The 7,882-nt window shown below is 35.8% G+C and overlaps 1 non-coding gene across 1 annotated transcript; it reads right to left on the bottom strand.

Moving 5' to 3' along the window:
- Positions 1-3,321: 3,321 nt before the first annotated feature.
- On the bottom strand, positions 3,322-3,428 carry LOC145561026 (small nucleolar RNA R71). The gene has a single exon (XR_014093609.1). It is a non-coding gene; the product is annotated as a small nucleolar RNA R71 (small nucleolar RNA).
- Between the last annotated feature and the right edge of the window lie 4,454 nt (positions 3,429-7,882).

Raw genomic sequence — 7,882 nt, 5'->3', positions numbered from 1 at the left:
AGACTTAATTAATGACTTAACAAGGTATTATTAACAGTAAAATTTAACCGAATTACTTAGCAAACTGGTTAATTAGACACAAAGGGATGACTCGATTAATAATCTGAACTGTCATCAAAACGGCAGGACTGGCACCTCTCTTTGCAGTGTAGCGCCAGACGACAGCATTTTCGCCAGGCGCGACACTCCACAGAGTGGCGCTACAGTTCAAACTTTGGCGCCATTGCTGGAGCTTCGATCTGAGATTGTTTTCGGTATTATTAATCAACAGGGGTATGCCTAAAGTCGGACTAGGTCAATTCTGGTTAAAAAATTAGACTTTATTTACTCAAATTAATTAATTAATTAATTAATTAGGCAAAGTTCTTTTAGTCATTAATTTATTTAATCTTAGCACAAGTCAAACGAACGGTTAAGAAAAACATATACCATATACACAACAAATAATGCGCAATTAGTCAAGTAGGCACAATATAATGCAATGAGTTTGCAACCTAACCATGGCTCTAGTTCTCTAAAGTTCGGGATATGGGTTAGTCAATAGAGGGTCCATGGTTAATTGTCCGGATGCACCGCACGGAAGCCTTACCATGAAGGGTTGGCGCGAGTTGATGGGACACCGCGAGTTTTAGAAAAAACTCGCTTCCATGGTTTGGTGAATTCAACATTCTCGGATGTACCTTTTGTTGCTCAGAGCGTTCAATCAGGTAGATGGAGCATGAATTCCCAGGGGGCTATGTCCATATGTAGAGCACATATGGGTTTCAGAAAAGTGAGAAAAACTCAATTAGGAAGTAGGATCGAGAAAACAATGCTAAAAACTGGTCGAAATTAGAACGCATATTTCTGGCTCGGTATTGGAAGAATTTGGCGCCAGCAAACAGAGGTTAGCGCCAGCTTTTGGCTTTATCTCCAGGCGACAGGGCAGTCGTCTGGCGCTATAGTCAAATTTCTGGTGCTAACTTCTGTTCGCTGACGCTAATTCCTACATGCCTCATCAGCTTTCTGTGCTCGATAAAATTTTCCAGTTTCGCGCAGTGTTATTTCGATCCTAGTTGTGAAAGATATTCCTCAAATTTCCTACGTGTAAAAATCCTATGTTTTAACTCATTACGGATGGTCTTTCCAATGAGTTCTTTTTTATGCATATGACAATAATGTTAATCAAAATTACACACATGAAATACTTAGAACGTTTCGAGTCTCATCCACTCATTCTAAATCATTGTCGAAATAAATTTCAGGAATTAAAATAGAAATCCTCCCCAGTGTAGTCGCCAAAAACTGTAGGGAATATTTCAAGCGTTATCCCTAGCTTGAACCCCATTGTGATCATACACTAAAGTATGGTGGCGTCCAAAGGGAAAGAAGATAGAGCAAAAGAGTCGCCAACAAGTTTTTTTTGTAGGAACTTGTAAACCGTTCACGAGGTGAAGGTTACACCCCTTAACGATACAAGAGATCGTCAACTCCAATAGGTCTTGAACCATGACTGGTAGTTCGGGGATGAAGGTACAAATCCAATCTAAAAGAGATTGAACCTGCCCTAATAATAGGCCTCTACTTTATTCTGATCGTATTCATGTGCGCTTTCTGACTAACATACAATCAATAGGTTTAACCCTAAACCTGTTTATCTATGTTGGTTGAATTTAAATGCACAAATAAAACTATTATTAGCGATCACTTGAATTATAATCATATTAACCCTAAACAAGATTATTAATTATCTTATTAAGCATGATTACAAGTACCAATTCCCTTTAAACATGCATAAAAGGCGTGATCAAGCAATAACAATAAATAAGCATCAAGCAACATAATAATAAAAAATAATAAATAATAATAAAAATAATAATCATAATCATGTTCATGTTAAGCATAACAGCAAGATCCTAGGCATGATACTAACAAGATTAATAACAAATCCTAACATGTCACTAAACATTAAAGATCAAAGCTTTAACCCTAACATGATACTAACATGAATATTAGGAAAGAAAATAGGAATCATCATAGAAATCATAATTGACATTATATTCTTTACCCTAAACATGATACTAGGAATTTATGGTTGTCATTCTAAACATCAAGCATCCTAACATAATACTAGGAATCACAATAACAACCTAGACATGATTTCTATATTATAATATCAATAAATCAATTAAAGCACTTACTTGGATGCCTCGTATCTCTTTCTAATAACAAAATACACACGTTAGTAACTTCAAGGAAAATAATAAAACAAAACAATTAAATTAAATAACTGAAATAGAGATTTGGGACCAAACCCTCAGAAATTAAACCTTTCACGTCTAGGGCGAAGGCAACTTCGAATATGGCTAGGTGTATCTAAGTCTTGCGAATGCGGAATTTTATATTTTAGAAAAGGCTAGTTTAGAAAAGAGAGAGAGAGAGAGTAATCAAGAGAATCTTGATGAGAGTTGGTGAATGAAAACGGAGTTTTAGGAGGCTATTTATAGAGAAAATCAGCCAAAAAGATAAAAAATCAAAACAGAGTTCTGACGCGTAAAATGAGGTTAGCGCCAGATGCTGACATTAGCGCCAGGCGCTAACGCTAACGCCATGCGCCAAGCTTAGCGTCAGGCGCTAATGCTGGTGTTTGGCGCTGACTAAGATATTGACGCTTTTTCTAAAAATCAGATAGAAATTGGCGTACAGGAGAATAAAATCGTATTTTCCTCAAAAACATTCTTTTATTCAGATAAAAACTCTAAAAAGTCAACAAAAGTCAATTTATCAATGCTAATTGAATTAGGAATGAAAAGAACCTTCTAGAAGAATCTAGAAGACTAAAACCATTCCTAATTGCATTAGGAATGATAAATCTATATTAGGTCCTCCTCTAGATCATTGGGCCGCATATAAGGCTCAAGCCGGGCCCAGTTCAGTAATTTGGCCATAACTTCCTCAATATTCATCGGAATTGGGCTTATAATATATCGTTGGAAAGCTTTTTTCAAGCCCTATCCAACTACACTACTATTGGACCCATATCATGGACCAACCAAACTGGATTTGCTATTTTCTTAAAATAGGTTTTCAAAAACAGAGAGACGAGAAAAGAAATTAAAACTATCCGCAACACTAAACTTTCCACACTTTCACTTCATTCGATTTATGATTCGACGTGAAAAGTTCTCATCACTGGGTTTGGTTTTGGGGAGACACAAATGGGTGTCTACAGATGTGCTCTAGAGTGGTTGGACAAAGAGGTAAAGCCAAACTCTTTGAGTACATGGGATGAAGTAACTAAGAAGTTTCTATCTCAGTTCTACCCACAAAAGTAAACAGTCGAATCAAGAATTCCCATTCAAAGCTTCAAGCCAAAACCAATTGAAAGTATTTATGAGGCATGGGAGAGGTACAAGGAATACAAAAGAGAGTTCCCACATCATGAGATTCCCACCTATCAAATCATCCAAATCTTCTATGGAGGTCTAAGTCCTCAAGGAAAATCTTGTTTAGATGCCGATGTCGGAGGCCCTATCATGAACAAAACGGAGGACGAGGTGGTGGACTTAATTGAAGATGTGGTAAGGTATCACATGGATTGGAAAGAACGTGAGAGAGATTCAACAATCAAGAGTGGTTCTATGGTGTATTCAATCGACCATCTCAATGCAATCAACAATTTGTGCTGAAAAATTTCAAACTTGGGCATGGAGATGAACTCGATCAAAGAAAAGCTTGAGAGTGCTTCATCACAAGCACCAATTCTTATATTTCTCTAGTTTGTGTTTTCCTTAGTTATTTTCCTGTTTTATTGTATTTCGTAGTTTATTTTACCTTTTCTCCGTTTTTTGTTTGCTTTTCTTTGATTCTAAGGAGATTGGTGATGTTCAAGGAGCTCATTTGATTTTTCTCGGGATTTGTAAGGCTCAAGATGCATGCCGATCTCTCCTTTTGAAGCTCTAATGTTAATGGGTGAAAAGTCCAAGTCTTCTAGGCCGCGCTCTCAAGCAGCGTGGGCATTAAAAATGGTGTTGAACCCACCGTGGAATCCTTCGGAAACTTCTTCCCCCAAGATTCATCAAGTGGAGCGCACGGAAGCATCGACGGTCGCACAAGAGGAGCTCCCCTGCCCCTAGGCGCGAGCATGCACGATGGTGGCACGGGTGCGCAGAGTTGGGGCCGCGACTGCATAGGTGAGTGGTGCGGCCACACATCTCATCTTTCTCCGTTTCGTACCCATTTCTTCGCAGCCACTCATGATGAGGAGAGGGCGCGCCTATTGGGGTTCTTTTTGGATGTCTAACTAAATTCTCCTTTGTTAGTTTTACTATATAACATGATGATTTTTATTTAGATTGGAGTTTAGAGAGAGAAGCTCAAGAATTTGGAAAACTTTGTTCTTATATTTTAGAGAGAGAAACATAGTAATTGATGATTATTACATTTTGATCTTTATTCCTTTTGATATTGTAGACACCTAAAAATGTCTCCCCAAAACCAAACCCGATAATGAACAACCTTTCACCGCCATTGTTGGTCGGGTTGAGTATTTAATCTTGGAGTGATTAAACCATATTTCCATTTCATAAACCAACCCAATTCCTAGCCCATTTCCCCAAACCATAATTTATTTTCCTCTTTTCGTGCCTTTAAACCCAAAATAATTCATTTCGTGTCATTTAAAATCATTCATTTCGTGTCCTTTTTATAAAAACGTTTATTTCAGTTTATTTTGGTCCATAATCTGGGTCCAATTATTAAATAGTTGGATAGGGATTTAAAAGATATTTCCAACGATATATTATAAGCCCAAATTCGAGTTATAACGAATAAGGTATGACCAAAATATTAAACTGAGCCCAAACCGAAACTAAACCCACCTTACCTACGACCCAATGATCATGTGGAGGGTCTTAATTATTTAATCCCATTCCTAAACCAATTAGGATTAACTGGAAGCTTCTATAATTTTCTAAAAGATTTTAATTATTCCTTTTGAAAAGATAAGATTAAAGAGTTTGACATTAATAAAACTTTTCTTTTTTAAAATCCTATTTCTATCCAAATTGAAAGACGTTCAAAGATAGTCAGATATGAAATTTGTGCCTTATATTTTTTATCCAAATTTTATATGTTTGGATAGCCCTTGAAATTATATTTTCAATGATATATTATAATATCAATTTCGAGCTATAACGGAAAAGATATGAATAAAATGTCAAACTCTATCCAAAACTGACACCGTCTCAGTATTTCGGCCATATCTTTTATTCTATAAAATATTTTAATCTAATTCTAATTTGGTTAGAAATTAGACTTCAAGAAATTTCCAACGATATCTTATTTATCTTATTCCAATTTCTGGATCAAAAGATATGATAAAAACAAAAACCGCAAAAAATGATGTCTATCGCAAGAGATTTATCTGGTTCGAATTCTTATCTTTTCTGGATTCTTTGATCCCTCTTTTTTCTCTATAAATAGAGGTCATATCTTCCCTTTTTAAACCATCAACAATCTTGATCATTTAATTATTCTCTTCTCCCTCTTTAGCCCAAACATTAGCCTCCCTATTCTTCCATAATACTTCCCCTAAGCACTCCAAGGAGTTCATACTTAACCTGAGGTTCCGTCCTTAAACCAAGGCGTGAAAGATAGAATTCACTGAGGGTTTGGACCAAATTAACTCTACTTTTTAATTTAATTTATATTTTTATTGAAGTTACTAACAGTTTATTCATGATGTAGTAATTCAAGGAAACGCGGAAAGTGAGTAATTAATCACTTAATTACTCTTATTTTTATTCTTGTTGATAGTATCATGATTAGGGTTATTATTATGATTTGATTTGACTAACGATATTATAATTAAATTGCTTCCAATATTAATGTTTATTCTATTGTTATTTTTTATCACCATATTGCATGTTAAAGGGAATATGTAATTGAAAATCACGCCTAATAAGATAATTTGGACAACCGGTTTAGGTTCCTTTTTAATCTTATTGTTTAATCAAGTGATCACGATATTTTAGAAATATATGTTGAATTAATATTCAACCAATTTAGCTTAATAATAGATTGGAGCAAATTGAATCTTTATTTGTATGCCTTTGAGATCGCAGGAATCACTTTTCACTATAAGAATCGAGTAGAGGCCAATATGGGCGAATGTGACTCCATGACTCACTTCGTACCATCATCCCCGATCCTCCTTTTGTGGTTCCGAACCATATGGAGTTAGTAATCTCATGGATTATGAATGGAGTGTAACCTTCAAGGGTCAATCGTTGTCCCTTATTCGTGGTTGCCTTTTATGATCCGTGAACGGTTTACAAGTTCCTTAAAAACTTGTTGGTGGCTCCCTACTTTCCTTGTCCCTAATCGTATTATGTCAATTCCCACTTCCTATGAGTGCCAAGCATATTCACAACATGCTTTTACGTAGGCGCAATTCGAGCGACGCCTACAGATATTGATTTTGTAAGAATTGCTTTCTCTTTAATGCAATTTTAGTGTTTGATTTTTGATATATTGTTGAATTTCCATAGTTTGTTTGATTGGATTGTTGATATTTTGATTACAATGTTGATGATGAAATTGATGATTAGTTTAGTTATGCTTTTCAACTTTATAATGTGTAGTGAGTAGTTCCTTTGTAGGGATGTGGTGAAACATGTATAAATGATAAGCTAGAGCTAATATGGGGTTTTGATTGATTTGATAATGTGATAAAATTGATTAATGGAATTCGTGCATGTGTTTGATTTGATGAGGAGTAGCTATTATTATTGATTGATCTTGTTTTGCGATTTTTCTTTGATTATCATTCGTAGAGACCACTAGCTTGACATTAAGTAATAGCTCTTCAAGTAATTTTGATTGAAAATATTGTTTTCCCTTGCATTGTTTGATTAATCAACTTCCCGTTAAATTAGCACATTTTTCATGAATGCATGTGGATCCTAAATCCTTATTACCTTGATATTAATTTCTATTTTTAGCTTTGATTGTATTTATTTGATTGTTTTGACCAAACAATTTGCTTAAGATTTTAGAATAGCTTAACTGGAGACCATAGCTTATAGCTTATTCCCTCGGGTTCGACCCGGACTTACCCCTATACCTAGGGTTGGGTTTGGTTATAAATTTGGTTTGATTGGGGGGATTCTTAGAACTCAATGACTTAGGTTTTCCTCCCATCGAAATGGCGTCGTTGCCAAGGAATGGCATGGTTATTTTCCATTGTTGATTGAGTATGTTCCATTTTATTTGAAAAATACAAAAAGATTTTCTTTCTTGTATGCTACACTTGTAGTCGTGCTATTAATATTTCCTTTGAGATTTGTATGCGTAGGGCACGAGATCAAAATTTAGTGCCATTTGATGCGAAAATTGAGAGGACCATAACAAAGATAAGGGTTGCTAATCGTTCCTTCAGTTCTAGTTCCTCAAGAGAGGAAGACCATCAAGAAGAAAAATAAGAACGAGATAGCATGGGTGTTAATCCAAGAGTGGCATTAAAAGTGTTAGGGGCTCAGGGAGCCTATAGATTTCAAAGCGAAATTGCTCCTCCCACGACACCGGCAAATGACTTTGAGATTATACCGGCGATGATTACATTGATAGTGAGGCGTCAATCTAGTGGAGGCAATCATGAGAGTCCCCTCAATCATTTTAAGGAGTTTGAGAAATTGCAATATTATCAAGGTGCAATATTATCAAGGTGAATGGGGTTACTCAAGAGTTCATTCGACTTAAACTTTTCACTTTTTCTCTTATTGGACGTGCTCTAGAGTGGTTGGACAAAGAGGTGAAGCCAAACTCTTTAAGGACATGGGATGAAGTGACTAAGGATATTCTATCTCGGTTTTACCCACAAAAGTAAACGGCCGAAGCAAGA

Source organism: Chenopodium album, chromosome 9 (assembly GCF_948465745.1).
Source record: "Chenopodium album chromosome 9, dcCheAlbu1.1, whole genome shotgun sequence".
NCBI lineage: Eukaryota > Viridiplantae > Streptophyta > Magnoliopsida > Caryophyllales > Amaranthaceae > Chenopodium > Chenopodium album.
The sequence above is the reverse complement of the archived record's forward strand: the minus strand, read 5'-3'. Positions and strand labels throughout refer to the sequence as shown.